The 16,741-nt window shown below is 54.2% G+C and overlaps 1 protein-coding gene and 3 pseudogenes across 1 annotated transcript in view; 3 read left to right on the top strand and 1 right to left on the bottom strand.

Annotated features, from left to right (window-relative positions):
• Nucleotides 1–16,741, bottom strand: part of LOC142024741 (uncharacterized) — a 93,766-nt gene that overhangs the window by 50,313 nt on the left and 26,712 nt on the right. The window lies entirely within an intron of this gene.
• LOC142025317 (U2 spliceosomal RNA) lies at nucleotides 6,912–7,087 on the top strand (annotated as a pseudogene).
• On the top strand, nucleotides 11,903–12,078 carry LOC142025358 (U2 spliceosomal RNA; annotated as a pseudogene).
• On the top strand, nucleotides 13,876–14,052 carry LOC142025323 (U2 spliceosomal RNA; annotated as a pseudogene).

Genomic DNA, 16,741 nt, shown 5'->3' with positions numbered 1-16,741 from the left:
GATTGGTCACACACTCCCACAGACCTGAGGAACCACCTGTTCAGCTTCCTGTGCAGCAAACAGGGAAACATCACAAGGAGGTCTCAAGTCCAGAGCTTCTCCTTAAAAACAGACTCCCACACAAACGCCCACGTGGCTGGACTTTACTGAAAGGAGACAGGAGAGTCACAACGCCCACTGCTCTTCTCTACAGGACTGTAAACTCTCTCACCTCCTACCTGCCGCATGGGGCCACAGTAGTGGTACCCGTAACTCACCCAGCCATATTGTCAATCTATCCAACCACACACACAGCCTGGCAGAGGAGTCTGTCCTACCTCAGGGACTCTCTTTGGGCCCCACCACCCCCACAAACATGACACAGTTCTGTGGGGATCTGGAACCCTGCCCCAGTTTTGCCAGGAATGCTTTCAACAAGACTCTGAACAGCCCTACAGGCACCGTCACACCTAGAGTAGAAGAAGAAGAATTCTGCATGGAATCCTTCCTGGCAATCAAAACGACAGACTGGATCGATAGCTAGAGCGCTTCCGCTTCTGTGCACAGGCAGAAATTGTGGCAAAGTGACATCGCTTGTCCCAGGACCTCAGCCGTGCGGAATGCAATGTCACCCACAGCCTCAGAAACAGCTCTGGCGTTGTCATCCAAGAGGCTGGCAAAGGAGCTGCTGTTGTCATCATGAATAGGTCAGACCATGAAAAGGAGACCCCCAGGCAGCTCTCCAATACCACCTTCTACAGGCTACTGTCCTCTGATCCCACTGAGCAGCACGCACAGAAACTGCACCGTCTGCTCAAGACACTCCTGACAAAAGCACAGGAACAGATCTGCACAGACACATCCCTAGACCCCCAAGACTCATAAATCTAGACATTCTGGAGGCACCATCAGCTCAGGCATTGGCACTCTCATTGCAGCCTTGTCCAGCTATCGGGACTCTCGACTCAAGCCGTATGTTACCAGCACTCCGAGCTATCTTTGAAACACCACCGACTTCCTCAGGAAACTGCTATGCACTGGTGATCTTCCTGAAAACACCATGCTGGCCTCCATGGATGTCGCGATCCCTAATACAAAAAAACCCACGTGAAGATGGACTTCAAGCCGTTAGGAACAGTATCCCTGATGATGCCACGGCACAAGTGGTGGTGGAGCTTTGTGACTTTGTCCTCACCCACAAGTACTTCAGATTTGAGGACAATTTATACCTTCAAATCAGTGGCACTGCAATGGGCACCTGCGTGGCCCCACACTGTGCCAACATGTTTATGGCTGACCTGGAACAACTTCCTCAGCTCTCCACCCCTGGCGTCCCTCCTCCACTTGAGCTACACTGATGACATCATCACCATCATCATCTGGACCCACGAGAAAGAGGCTCTTGAAGACTTCACAGTGATTTCAACAGTTTCCACACCACCATCAACCTCAGCCTGGAACGGTCCACACAAGAGATCCACTTCCTGGACACTCCTGTGCACATAAGTGATGGTCAGATAAACACAACCCTATACCAGAAACCCAAGGACCGCTGTGCTACCTCCATGCCTCCAGCTCCCATCCAGGGCACAGCACACGATCCATTGTTTACAGCCAAGCACTAAAGGTACAACCACGTTTGCTCCAATCCCTCAGACAGAGACAAACACCTTCAAGACCTTTACCAGGCTCTCCCGAAACTACAATACCCACCTAAGGAAGTGAAGAAACAGATTGACAGAGCCAGACGTGTACCCAGAAGCCACCTGCTACAAGACAGGCCCAGCAAAGAAAACAACAGAACACCACTGGCCATGAGCTGCAGCCCCCAGCTAAAGCCTCTCTCGTGCAACATGCGTGACCTACAACCCATCCTGGACAATGATCCCTCACTCTCACAGACCTTGGGAGGCAGGGCCTGTTCTTGCCTGCGGCCAGCCTGCCAACCTTAAACAAATTCTCACCAGCAAGTATAGACCACAACACTGTAACTCACAAACCAAACCTTTCGACAAACCTCAGCGCCAACTCTACCCACCAATGACACCACCACACTTGTCCCCTGACACTGGGGACAGGGGCAGGGAGGGACCCTGAACCAAACCCAACCCAGCATGTGACACCCCCGGGGACAGGACTCCTCACCCAGCCAGCGCACAGTCTGGTAATTCTCCTGCATCACATCCCTGTAGAGGGCTCTCTGCCCCGGGGCCAGCAGCCCCCATTCCTCCTGGGAGAAACACACAGACACCTCCTCCAAGGTCACCGGCTCCGCCACCGCCATGTCCTCGCTCTGTCTCTGCAGGTCCGGGGCTGCTCTGGAGCCAGACATGGGGGCTCTGCACCTGGCAGGGGAAAAGGGCAACGGAGACACTTCAGACGGGGCTGGAAGCCGCTCCCCATCCCCCGGCTCCCCACACTCGCTCCCTGGGGCACACGTGCTGCACACGCACATTTGGGGAAACGCTCGAGTCTCACAGAACCACCTCACACAAGTCAGATCCCAAATCCGTCCTCGTTTCTCTCCGGACACGGCCTGAGCCCCAGCACTGCTGCGCACTGGAGTGTGTCCCACGGACACGTCACGTGGTTAGTGACACACCACGGGGACAAGCCCGGAGGAAGGGAGGAGCTGAAGGGACAATGAGGATCACTGAACTGCACCGCGGGGGAGCACCGGCACCGTGCGACGAGCGCCCGGCCCCACTGGGGAACCGGGGGTGGGGGACACAAGCCCACCCAGAGCTCTCGGATCCCCTGCGGGGGGGGGGGTGCAATGGACTCAGGGCCCCAAATCACTGAGGGGCACAAGGGAGAAGAAAACCAGGGGGGTGCAGAGGCCCTGGGGCGAAAACAAGGGAGCTGGGGGAGAACCGAGCACAGAGCCCCCAGCACCCACTGGTCCCTGCGGGGTGCAGAGCCCGCGGGCGCCGCCCAGAGACTCCGCCTGGAGGTGCGAGTGGAGCCAGGAGCGAAAACCGGCCCCGGGTCACAGAACCCCCGGCCGCCTCCGCCCCCCTCCCCTCCCCGGGCGCGCGGGCGGCAGGACGAGGCGGAGCGGCCGGAGAACGGGGCGGCCCGGCCGGGACCAGGGGGAGGCGCTGGCGCGGGCGGGGGGCCCCGCACGGAGGGTCCGAGACACAAGCGGGTGGGGGCGGAGTCACTTCCGGGCCCGGCCGGGTCCCCGCTCACCTGGCGGCGGCTCCCTGCCGGGGAGGGGCCTCGGGGCGTTCCAAGCGGCGACACCGCGTAACCCGGCGGAGCGGCCGCAGGAAACTGGCTCCTAGGAAGTGACGTCGGAGAAGGAGAAGCTGAAGGGGGCAGAGGAAGTGACGCAGGAGGGCGGCGGGGGCGGGCTGCGGTGGGGGCAGATGTTGGGGGCGTTTCTCTCACTCACAGGCTGCGCGGGTAAAACTCTCCGCAGCAGGCGGCTGCCCCCGGCCTGGCTCTGCGCCTGCGCAGCGGGAGACGGATCAGTGGCCGCTCGTAGCTCCAGCCACCCCCCCACCCACCGCGGGCTGCGTCAGGGGCCAGCAACAGCCGGGAAGGGGGAGGGGTCCCTGCATCGAACCTGCCAAGGGCTCGTCCTGTGTGAACCGCCTCTTCCCGCCCCCCGCTCCCATTGGCCGAGCTGCCTGTCAGCCATGCCCCGCCCGCTCCCATTGGCCGAGCTGCCCGGCCCCAGCTCTGCGCTCGGCTCCGAACTGGCCTCCCGCCGCGCATCGCTGTTGCTCTGAGTCATCCCCGCCCTTCACCCCGCCCCGCCCCAGCGCTGCGCGCAGCCTCCCCACAGCCCCAGAGGGGAGCGAGTCTGTGCTGGCCCCGCCCCTCGCCCCGGCCCGGCCCCGCCCCCTCGCCCCGTCTGTCCGGCCCCCAGCGGCTCGTCCAGGCCCGTGTCTGTGGTTTCCCCGCGGGAGTTTGTTCTGTGCCCCACGTGGTCCCCAGGCGGGCAGATTTCCTGGGCTGGGGTCAGTTCCCCTCCGGGCCCCTCCGTCCCTCCCGCCCCCAGCCTGGATTGCCCGTGTCAGGGGCGGCTCTTCTCTCCGCCCGCCCGCAGCCGGGGGCGCTGTCACCGGGCACCGCTTGGGGGCGTCTTGTGCCCCGACCCTCGCAGCGGCCCCGCCTTGTACCTGTCCCAGTGGGGAGACCCCCGTGTGTGAAACCCCCTTTTCAGTTCCCAGCCCCTGTCCGTCCCTGACACACACCCGCGTCCTGCAGCGCTGGGAAGAGTCACACGTGTGGGGGGTGCGGCGGCGGGAACGCAACGCTGCTGCAGGCTGGGAGGGGTGTGTCTGCCAGAGCTCATCTGCATGGGAATGCAAAGGGCGCGTGTGTGACACCTGCCAGGCAAAGCCTTGTGGGGAGCGAGTCAGCCCTGAGATCTGCTCCCTTGTAAACACCTCGTTGTGAAACCACAATTTATGCTGACACCCAGTGTGGGAGCTGTGAGACCTCCCCAAGGCTCTGGGTTGTTGTGAGGGACAGGGCAGTCGCCATGGCTGCATCAGACATTGATTACACAGGGCTCCCTGGTTTAAAGACTTGTAAGAAAAAAAGTGGAGGGGTAGTGGTTAAGCCAGCTTGGTGAGTGCTTGGGCTTTATAGCTCTATGTTTGGTTTGCTTAGTTTTTCCCCCCTGTTGAAAGATAGAGTTGGATAATAGAATGTTTGTAAAGCTCTGTAAGAATAATACTAGGAGTTCTAACGCAAAAGTGGCAGCTGAGGCCATGTTGAGCTAAAATCAGACGGTTCTGCCTTTGGGGAGGTCTAAGCAGTGGGGTCGGGAACTGTGGTGGTGGATGATAGGGGGAGGCTGGTAGGAAGCCCCTCAGACGAGGGTGGGTGGCTTGTGGCAGCAGGGGGAGGCAGCAGATAAGTGGACAGCTGGTACTGCCCTGGTAATGAATGTATCTGCGGGCTTTGGGTTCGGGACTGCACTGCAGAAGGTACACCCTGTAACTGTGTGTATGGGGTAAAGGGCCAAGAGCCCCAGCAAGAGACTGGGGTCTACCGCATATGGGGATGGTAGCTGGGTAAAGGGGGTTTGTCTCTTCTTTGCTTAGATATACTGCATCTGTCACTGTAACCTTGGGGTAGGTAATGGTCCTTAAACAAGCCATTTCTATCTCAGACTCTGTGCTTGCGAGGGGGGAGAACCGCCTTCCAGGCAGCCAGGATGGGGGTGAAATTGTCCCAGGCCACTGGGTGGGGGCTCGAGCTGGTTGGTTGTATCCTTGACAGGACAACCCCACAAGAGTTGAAGCCGGCCCTTCTGGCAGGCATGTGGCATGAACAGAAGGTTTCCAAATTCTTTTGCTAGTCGTTAAAGTGCTACTTGACTGCTTTTTGTTTTGGTTCTGCAGTCCATCCAGGGTTAACAGCTCGATGGCGTCAGCATGCTGCAGCGAGGGGACAGGCTTCATGCAGATTAGGTGATCGCTTAGGGAGCGAAACAGCCACCACAAAGGCAGCTCGCAGGTCTGGTGGAATAAGTCATTTTAAAGCTGAATTCTCTGGTGGGAGAGGTTTTGCTTTGACCAGCTGGAAAGGAGCTGCAGGATGAAGAGAGCAGGTGTACTTGCCGATCTGTAAAGATCTTGTTGCAATGCTCACGTGTTGCATTCGGGTGAGTCGTCATGCCATAGAAAAGTGTCCAGATGGGTGGGCTGTGTAAAATTGTTTGAAAATGGTATCGCTTGTGGGTCTTTTGTGGGCTCAGATCAAGTGTAGTATTAAATACCAGTAACCGCTTTTTTCGGGCTGGCAACTTTATCCATTTTGCGGACTGGCGCTTCATCCACCGAGCGCGCCTTAATTGTGTCCCGGTCAACAGCGCTGTCCGCCACGGGACCCGCGATAAAAGTTGCAGGCGTTGCGGATATCCGCTGGAGACTCTTCCCCACGTTCTCTGTGGCTGCATGGTGCATTCAGCGGCTTGGCAGCGCCGCCATAACGCCATCCAAGACCGGTTGGAGAAAGCGCTACCTTCGACCCTTGGATCCGTTACCGTGGACTCTTCCATCCCTGGCACTGACAGCCTTCTGCGGCTGGACAGCGTCGTGACGGACGAGCGGTCTAAGAAGATTCTCATCGTGGACATTACGGTGCCCTTTGAGAACCGCATGGCGGCCTTCCGCGATGCCCGGGCTAAGAAACTGCGAAAGTATGCCCCGTTGGCGGACACCTTGCGGTCCCGGGGCTACTCGGTGGAGGTCCATGCATTGCTCGTGGGGGCATTGGGTGCTTGGGACCCCCTGAATGATGAGGTCCTGGAAGCCTGCGAGGTCAGTCGCTATTATGCTCGAATGATGCGCAGGCTGATGGTGTCCGATGCCATTAGGTGGTCCAGGGACATCTACACAGAGCATATCACGGGCCATCGCCAATATTCTGACAGCTGATTACCAAGCTCCTTTGTGGTGTTCTTTTTTTTTTTTTTTCCCCTTATTTTACCTAATTCTATTTTTTTTCTTATTGTAATTTTTTATTTAATTATTTATTTTATTTTATTTTATTTTATGCTCCCTGGTACTTCATGGGTCGTGGAGTTTTATGTTCAAAGACTTCTTTTTTTCTCAGGGACTGGCCGATAAGCCAATATTGTTTATTATCTAGTATCTGTAAAATACTCCCCTTTTTGATTTTCCCCTAGGGATGGGGATGGATCCAAAGGCCAATATCTTATATTGTCTGCGACTTTAAAGTATTTTCCCCTTTTTCTTGTCAGGGTAGGGATTGGTTAAAAGGCCGATATTTTATATTATCTCTTGTTTGTAACTGTGTTTTGTTGTCTATCTGAGACTAGTTGGGTTTCTTATGTAAGTACTAAGATACTGTTTACTGTATATTATGCTCCATAACCTGTTCTAGTTTCTCAGATGATATATCCCTGTGTATGTGAATTTGTTAAGCTCCTTGCTGTATTTGAAACATTCCCTCAATAAAACTCATTTAATCTGTTCTTATCAGTTTAATATCTGATATGTTCTCTATCTGAGAACTCTATATTAAACGGATTTTTGGAAGAGGGAGATGGAATAGGGGCTTGCTCCATCCACTCCATGCATCGACCTGGTATTGCAGTGCTTCCAGGAGCGGTGCACTTCCCTTTCGATGAAAATGCATTTGGTGAAAAATTAGATTTTGAGTGTGAAGGTCTCGTTTTTCTGAACCAAAAACAAGGCTTTTAATATGCAGACTTATTCAAAGAATCATTTACAGTTTTGGTTACAGGTTGTGTTTTTATTTGCTGTGATCTTCCAAGTTACTATATAAATGGCTCCTTTAAAAATTACTCAGGAAGCGGTGAAATACGTGTTTAACATTTGGAATAATGACAGAAGCTCCTGGGTGACATGCCTGTTTGTTGTTTCAGACAATCTCCCAACCTTACGAGGTTTCTCACTAACAGCCCCAGTCTATAAGCCCAGGAATAGCGGTCCTGGAACCTTTCCCTGCAACAAAGCCCGCTGCTCGCTTTCTCCACATCTCTTCTCTGGAAATACCCTCACTGGACCTAATCAGGTTACTCACAGAATCACGGGCACTTTCTCATGCTCCTCTACTAACATCATATATGCCAACAGTGCCCAGGTGCTTCGTATATTGGGCGGACTTCTAACTCCCTTAGACAAAGGGTCAATGGGCACAAAACAGACATCAAAACGCTCCAGATCCACAAACCAGTTAGTCAACCTTTTCATGGCACGGGGCATTCTGTCGATGACCTCAAGGGATGTGTGTTGCAGAAAAGCAATTCTTGCTCCGCTTTGGAAAGAGAAACATCTGAACTGGCTTTTCTATTCAAATTCGGCACATTAACACATGGTTTCAATCATGATGGGAACTTTCTGAGTCACTATAGGGGCTTGTCTGCATACTTGGCTCAATCTAATTCTTGACCTTCCCCCCCCCCCACCCCTCCGCTCTCTGATTTGCTCCCCTTGATTATCTTTTTCCGATTTGTCCTCCTTGCTTACTGTTTTGGTTCTCTGTGCCTTAAATCTTGAGTCTGTTCTGGTCTGGCTCTGGTCTGAAGAAGTGGGTCTGTCCCAGGAAAGCTCACCTAATAAACCATTTTGCTAGTCTTTAAAGTGCTACTTGACTGCTTTTTGTTTTGCTATTTATCATCTTTAAAAGCAGTTAAATGCATATTTAGCACCTCATTAGCAAGTGCGTGGCTGGGGCACTTTGGAATTGCAGCGCTGGTCTAGATGGGGGTCCTTTTCAAAAGAACCCCGGCAACTTCGAAATCCCCTTATTCCTATCAGCAAATTAAAGGAAGGGGATTTCCACATCTGGACCAGCTGCGCAGCGCGAGCCGCTGCAATTTCCAAGTGCTGCCCCCCACCCCGCCCCCCGCATTCTAAAGAGAGTCTCATTCGTAATCTTCAAAATGGCTATTTGCATGGACATTTTGAAGTTTTGGGCTAGTGTAGACATAGCCACGTTGTTTGATGTGACTCTTGATTTCTCCCCTTCGTACCGCTCTTCTGATGTGCCCACTTTGATTCTGATTTGTCAACCTTGATGACTACTTTTGGTTGTCTGTGCCTTAAATATTGAGTCTTATGGTCTGAAGATGTAGGTCTATTCCAGAAAAGCTCACCGCTTAATAAATTATTTTGTTAGCCTTTAAAATGCTGAGACTACCCTTTTTTTTGCAGAGAAAAGAATCCAAGTGTTTGTAAGAGGCAGGTCTGCTCTAGGTCAGCAGGCCTCCAGGGCTGGTGAAAGCAGAGGGCTGCAAGTCCCCTTCATCAGCACTCCCATGATAAAAATTGTTCCAGCCCCCCTGGCCAGACCTGGTTTGGTTAACCATTAAGAACAGATTGAAACTTTTTGATTGTGCAGGTTTAAGACAAAGAGGAGACGCAACTGAAGACAGTTGGCAGTTTTTCCATGGGGCCTAAAAGGGCCTAAAAGCAAGCAAGCTGCACCCCTGTAGTCTAAAACTCTTTCAGTTCTGTGTAATGTTCACCTGTATCTGACATTGAATTCAGTGTGATGGTTTTGAAATTAACTTGCTGTTCAGTCTCAGTGCTGATTGTAGCTGTGCTAATGAAAGCTCCTTGTTGTGTGAGTGAGAATGGATGCTGTACGTATGCGAGACTGTCACCAGACGTTCCCGGAAGCGATCAGGACAGACCCTTCGTGCTGCAGATCATTACAAGGTGAGCAGTGGGCAACTCTAGAGAAGGAGAGAGGCAGTGAGAAACAGTCCTCAGTCAGCAGTAGCAGGCTGGGCCAATAGAAGACGAGCCTGTAGAGTGAGAGGGAAAAGGTGAGCAGTGGGCGCATTGCCACCTAGAAAGGCTGGCGCACTCTGGGATGAAGCGGGGCTTTGCCCACGAGAGCTTATGCTCCAGAATGTTAGTCTCTGAGGTGCCCCAGGACTTGTTTTTCTTACAGGGCACTGCAGGGCAGTCCCAAGGGGGTATTAACCCTGAGCGAAATACAAGTCCCCTCTCTCATGCGCTCTGCTCCCGCTTGTCCCCCTCCCCGCCCCCGCCCCCGCTCCCCCCAGCTGTTGGTCACCCCTTGGGAACAATGCTGGGATGTTGGCCCAGCTGAGTTGGTGCTTCCTCTGTAAAACCCGGGCTCAGACTCAGCATTGCCGCTAACTTTTCCCAGGCACCTGTGGAATAAATTTGTTCCGTGCACCCCTCATGGGAAATGTGACACGTCCCCTCCATATTAGCAGTCTGACAAAGCGCGGGGGGGGGGGTGAGGCCAAGGGGTTCGGCGTGTGGGAGGGGGGCTCAGGGCTGGTGCAGAGGGTTGGGGGTGAGGGTGCTGCCTGGGCGTGCGGGCTCTGGGGTGGAGCCAGGTCTGAAGGGCTTCGGGTGCCGGCTGGCTCCGGGCTACAGCAGAGAGGACCCCACCCCAGCTCTCCCCCCAACAAAGCCCCCAGGCTGAGGCAGGGGGAGGCGCCACGTGGGGCTGGGCTGGGAGATCGGCATCCCTCCCCTGCCCTCAGTGGGTCTGGGGCTGGCGGGGGCTCCCCTGGGCCGGGGGGTTCCCCAGCTGCAGCAGGTCCCTGCCAGGCTGGGGCGCCTTTCCCCTGACCGCGGCAGGCTCGGCCAGTTGGGTCCCGCAGCGCCCTGCTTGTAGGGGACGTCGCCCCAGGTGACCTCCGAGAGCAGCGTTCACCCCCAGCGGGGCGAAGCGGCGCCACGTGTCCCCCACCCCCGGGAGCAGCCCCAGCTCCTCGCCCCCGCCAGGAGGCCCGGCCCCGGCACAGCCCAGCGCCGAGCTCCCCGCACAGCGGCCAACGCCCCGTGAGCTCAGCGCCCCGGGAGGGGCTGGCCGGGGAGCCCCGTTACTCCCGGACCAGCAGCCGGGCGGGGCGGGGCACGTCCCCTTCGCGTCCCGCTCCCCCAGGCGCGCGGGAGCTGCAGGGGCGGCCGCAGCGCGGCAGCGGCGGAGGGCGCCGGGCTCGAACCTCGGCTCTGGGGAGCCCGCGGGCGCGGGCGGCTTTAGCGCGCCCCCTGGCGGCTGCAGGTGGTCACTACCGGCAGGGAGCTGAAGCCACCAAAGCAGCCGCCCGGGCTGACCAGACCCTCCGAGCACCTGGTGTGACCCAGACATTTCCCGCCCCCCGCCCCAGCGTGATCTGACCCAGAGCCCCTCCACCGCCTTCCAGCCTTGCCTGATCCAGACCCCCGCCCACAATGCATCCACCCCCCGGCACCCCCCAGTCTGGTGTGAGCCAGGTGCCCTGCTGCAAAGCCCTGAGTAGCATGAGGGATCTGCCATCAATCAAACTTTAGCCACGCCCTCTTTCCCTTTAGCCCCGCCCCTTTCACCAGCAGTTCTGTCCCAACCCTTTCAGCTCTGCCCGCCTCGCATTGGAAGTCCTGCCCTGGCGCGTCACTTCCGGGGGGTGTGGCCTACCATGAGACTATGGCAGACGTGTAGAGTTTACTGCGTGCAGAAGCATCGGCCCCTGGCTCTTCAATGGCTCTGCGGTGTCAGCGCGCTGCCGCGAGGGGGCGGGCTGCATGCAGATGAGGTGTTTTAATTAGGTGTTTCTAGTGTTACAGCGGAGTTATGAGGTGGGAGAGGTTTTGCTTTGAGCAGCTAGAAAGGAGCTGCAGGATGAAGAAAGTAGGTGAACTTGCCGATCTGTGAAAATCTTGTTGCGCTGCTCACATGTGAGCCATTGGGCTTAGTCCTTGTGACATTCAAAAGTGTCCAGATGAATGGGCTGTGTAAAACTGTGACAACGTGTTGTGTTTTGGTTTTCTGTAGCCTAAAATCAAGTGTAGTATATTAGAAAGCTGTGAAATAAGTTGCTATTATGTTTGAATGATATGCAGGCTGATGGTGTCTGATGTGATTAGGTGATGTAGAGATTTTTGTACAGGGTATATCATAGGTTATTGCCAATATTCTGACAGGTAATTATCAAGCTCCTTTGTGTTTTTTTTCTTTTTTTCATTATTTTATCTATTTTTTTTGTTTTTTTTTATGGTTGTAATTTATTATTTAATGTATTTTATTTCATTTTATTTTTTCTGGCACTTTATGGGTTGGGGAGTTTTATGTTCAAAGATTTCTTTTTTCTCACGGACTGGCCGATAAGCTGATATTGTTTATTGTCCATCTGTAAAATACTCCCCTTTTTGATTCTCCCCCAGGGACTGGGATTGATCCAAAGGCCAATATCTTTTTTTGTCTGTTACTTGTAAAGTATTTTCCCCTTTTTCTTCTCAGGATAGGGATTGGTTAAAAGGCCTATATATTATATTCTCTGTTACTTGTAACTCTGTTTTTTTGTCTATCTGAGACTAGATGGGTTTCTTGTGTAACGACTAAGACACTGTTTACTGTATATTACGCTCCATAACCTGTTCTGGTTTCTCAGGTGACATATCCTTGTGTATGTTAATTTGTTATGCTCCTTGCTGTATTTGAAACTTTCCCTCAATAAAACTCATTCAATCTGTTCTTATCAGTTTAATATCTGAGATGCTCTGTTTCTGAGAACTATCTATTAAAGGGATTTTTGAAACTGGGAGCTGGACTAGGAGCTTGCTCCATCCATTCCAAGCATCAGCCTGGTATTGCAGTATTTCCAGGAATGGTGCATCTCCTTTTGGGGGCAGTAATATTGTTACAAAAATAGATTTTAACTTTTAAGCTATATCTACAATACCCAAAAACTTCCAAATGGCCATGTAATTGGTCATTTTGATGTTTACTAATGAAATGCAGAAGTACATATTGAGTGTGTCATACGCATGCAGGTAGTTATGGCCCTTTGAAAAAGACACAGCTGGATACTCCAGATAGAGCTTCTTTTTTAAAAGGACCCTGGCTACTTCAAAGTCCCCCTATTCCTTTGAGCAGAGGGCAATCAGGAGACTTTGAAGTAGCTGAGGTCCTTTTGAAAAGGAGCTCTGTCTGGACGAGCCGTATCAATTTTGAAGTGCTGCGGCTGCCTGCATGCTAATGAGGTGCTGAATATGTATTTCAGAGCTTCATTAGTAAACTTTGAAATGGCTGTTTGCATGGCCATTTGGAAGTTTTTGGCGAGTGTAGACACGGCCTAAAGGTCTGACTTGTCAATTAAAACTAGTCTGTTTTGGGGAGTGGTGCTTCACCCACTGAGCATGCCTTAATTGCATCCCGCTCAAGGGTGCTGTGTGCCACGGACATGCGATAAAAGGTGCAAGTGTTGTGGATATCCATTGGACCCTCTTCCCCACGTTCTCCGTGGCTGCCTGGTGCATTTGGCTGCTTGGCAGAGCCGCCATAACGCCATCCAGGGCGGTCTGGTGAAAGGGCTCCCTCGGACCCTTAGATCCGTCGCCGTAGACTCTTCCATCCCTGGCACTGACAGCCTCCTGCAGCCGGACATCGTCGTGACGGACGAGTGGTCCAAGAAGGTCCTCATCGTGGACATAACGGTGCCCTTTGAGAACCGCACGGTGGCCTTCCGCAACACCCAGGTCAAGAAACTATACAAGTATGCCCCGTTGGCGCACACCCTGCAGTCCTGGGGCTACTCGGTGGAGGTCCATGCATTGCTCGTGGGGGCACTGGGTGCCTGGGGCCCCCTGAATGACGGGATACTGGAGGCTTGCGAGGTCAGTTGCTGTTATGCTCGACTGATACACAGGCTGATGGTGCCATCAGGTGGTCCAGGGACATTTACATAGAGCTTATCACGGGCCATCGCCAGTACTGTGACAGCTGATTACTGAGCTCCTTTGGCGTTTTCTTTTTTTTTTTCTTATTTTATCTATTATTTTTCTTTTTTTTTCTTTTTGTATTTTAGTTTTTTAAAAATAGTTTTTTTATTTTTTTAGTTTTATTTTTTTTTCTCCCTGGCACTTAATGGGTCGGGGAGTCTTATGCACAAAGATTTTTTTTTTTTATTCTTTTTCCTCTCAGAGATTGGCCAAAAGGCCGATATTTTATGTTGGCTGCTACCTGTAAAACATTCCCGCTTTCTTCTCTCAGGGACTAGCCAAAAGGCCAATATTTTATATTGTCTGTTACTTGTAAAATATTCTCTTTTTTTTTTCCTCTTCTCAGGGACTGGCCAATAAGCCGATATTTTATATTGTCTATTATCTGTAAAATATTCCCTCTTTTTTTTTTCCTTCCTAGGGATTGGGATTGGTCAAAAGGCCAATATTTTATTTTGCCTGTTACCTGTAAAATATTCCTTCTTTTTCTTCTCAGGGTAGGGATTGGTCAAAAGGCTGATATTTTGTATTGTCTGGTATTTGTGGCTGTGTTTTGTCTATCTGAGACTAGATGGGTTCCTTTTGCAAGTATTAAGACACTGTTTACTGTATATAATGTGCCATAACCCCTTCTGGTTTCTCAGATGATATATCTTTGTGTATGTTAATGTGTCATGCTCTTTGCTGTATTTAAAACATTCCTCTAATAAACCTCATTTAATCTGTTCTTATCAGCTTAATATCTGATACGTCCTCTATGTGAGGACTATATATTAAATGGATTTTTGGAACAGAGAGATGGAATAGGAGCTTGCTCCATCCACTCGACGCATCGACCTGGTATTGCAGTACTTCCAGGAACGGTGCACCTCCCTTTCTTGGCAAGTCTTTCCTTCCTGTGCCAAGAAGGCGATCATCTTCTCCTCAAACCTGGCACATGAGGCAGGGCCCCTTGCAAAGGCCTTGGTGATCACAACTTTCAACGTGCCAATGGGAGTCTTTATCTCACTTGGGATCTGCAAAGAGTCCACAGCCACTGGCAGTTCACACAGCACCGCAAAGGCTTTTGTCCTCTACTCGAGGTCTACTCCCCCGTATGCGACACCTCGTTAGAGAATCAATGGCTTTTGTTAGAAGGGCCTCAATTGGGCCATCTTCCCTACTCTCAGGTATCCCCAATACTCATATACAGTTCCGAGGATCGGCACTCAACTCCTCACACCAGTCTTCTAGCATATGGCCAGCCATGGCATAAACTCTAACTTATCCTGCAATAACAGAATAGTTTCTTACAATGGGATATATATGTGCTTGTGAGGGGTACTACCCAGCAAAAGACACCCCGGAGGAGCCCCCATTTATGTAACCCTTCTATTAATGCCAGGTGCCTGCCAGAAGGGCCGGGTTCAGCTCCCAGGGGGTTTCCTGCCAAGGATACAACCAAGAGGCTCAACCCACCCCCAATGGCCTGGGATAATTTCACCCCACTTGCTGGGTGCCTGTAAGGAGGTTCTCCCCCACCCACAAGCACAGAGTCTAAGATAGAAACAGCTTATTTAATGACCAAAACCCACCCCAAGGTTACAGTGACAGATGTCGGATATCTAAAACGAGATCCCACCCCGGTATGCTATAGAACCAAGTCTCCTTCCAGCAGCCCCCCATCATGCACCACCGCTCCTGCCTTCTGTCTGCCAATCACCGTGTTCATCCACTGCTGGTCTTACCGGCCACCTGCCAGTCATTGCTTCTTTACCAATCACACTGCTGGAGATTGGCCTGAGGCAGAATCCTGTGATTTCAGCTCTGGGTAGGCTCAGCTGCCCTCCTGTGATTTCAACTATTAATATCTCCAAGGGACAGTTTCATGGACATTCTAGTATCCAGCTCCCCCTTCCAACAAATAGAGAAAAACAGTCCTGACAAACTTATTGCTAAAGAACCAGAACACAGACAGGGAAAACACCCTCAATAAACTAACTCAACTAGTACCTCTCCCTTTGCTCTTCACAATGCTTTGAAGGAGGGAGCCCCGTGTAATCAATGTCTGCTGCAGCGATGGCGACTGCCCTGTCCCCCACAGCAACCCAGAGCCTTGGTGAGGTCTCACAGCTCCCACACTGGGTGTCAGCATAAATTGTGGTTTCACAACGAGGTGTTTACAAGGGAGCAGATCTCAGGGCTGACTCGCTCCCCACGAGGCTTTGCCTGGCAGGTGTCACACACGCGCCCTTTGCATTCCCATGCAGATGAGCTCTGGCAGACACACCCCTCCCAGCCTGCAGCAGCGTTGCGTTCCCGCCGCCGCACCCCCCACACGTGTGACTCTTCCCAGCGCTGCAGGACGCGGGTGTGTGTCAGGGACGGACAGGGGCTGGGAACTGAAAAGGGGGTTTCACACGCGGGGGTCTCCGCACTGGGACAGGTACAAGGCGGGGCCGCTGCGAGGGTCGGGGCACAAGACGCCCCCAAGCGGTGCCCGGTGACAGCGCCCCCGGCTGCGGGCGGACGGAGAGAAGAGCCGCCCCTGACACGGGCAATCCAGGCTGGGGGCGGGCGGGAGGGAGGGGCCCGGAGGGGAACTGACCCCAGCCCAGGAAATCTGCCCGCCTGGGGACCACGTGGGGCACAGAACAAACTCCCGCGGGGAAATCACAGACACGGGCCGGGACGAGCTGCTGGGGCCGGACAGACGGGGCGAGGGGCGGGGCCAGCACAGACTCGCTGCCCTCCGGGGCTGTGGGGAGGCTGCGCGCAGCGCTGGGGCGGGGCGGGGTGAAGGGCGGGGATGACTCAGAGCAACAGCGATGCGCGGCGGGAGGCCAGTGCGGAGCCGGGCGCAGAGCTGGGGCCGGGCAGCTCGGCCAATGGGAGCGGGCGGGACAGGGCTGACAGGCAGCTCGGCCAATGGGAGCGGGCGGGGCAGGGCTGACAGGCAGCTCGGCCAATGGGAGTGGGGGGCGGGAAGAGGCGGTTCACACAGGACGAGCCCTTGGCAGGTTCGATGCAGGGACCCCTCCCCCTTCCCGGCTGTTGCTCGCCCCTGACGCAGCCCGCGGTGGGGGTGGGGGGCTGGATGGAGCTACGAGCGGCCACTGATCCGTCTCCCGTTGCGCAGGCGCAGAGCCAGGCCGGGGGCAGCCGCCTTCTGCTGAGAGTTTTACCCGCGCAGCCTGTGAGTGAGAGAAACGCCCCCAACATCTGCCCCCACCGCAGCCCGCCCCCGCCGCCCTCCTGCGTCACTTCCTCTGCCCCCTTCAGCTTCTCCTTCTCCGACGTCACTTCCTAGGAGCCAGTTTCCTGCGGCCGCTCCGCCGGGTTACGCGGTGTCGCCGCTTGGAACGCCCCGAGGGCCCTCCCCGGCAGGGAGCCGCCGCCAGGTGAGCGGGGACCCGGCCGGGCCCGAAAGTGACTCCGCCCCCACCCGCTTGTGTCTCGGACCCTCCGTGCGGGGCCCCCCGTCCGCGCCAGCGCCTCCCCCTGGTCCCGGCCGGGCCGCCCCGTTCTCCGGCCGCTCCGCCTCGTCCTGCCGCCCGCGCGCCCGGGGAGGGGAGGGGAGGGGA

This window comes from Carettochelys insculpta, chromosome 22 (assembly GCF_033958435.1).
Source record: "Carettochelys insculpta isolate YL-2023 chromosome 22, ASM3395843v1, whole genome shotgun sequence".
Classification (NCBI taxonomy): Eukaryota; Metazoa; Chordata; order Testudines; family Carettochelyidae; genus Carettochelys; species Carettochelys insculpta.
The sequence above is the reverse complement of the archived record's forward strand: the minus strand, read 5'-3'. Positions and strand labels throughout refer to the sequence as shown.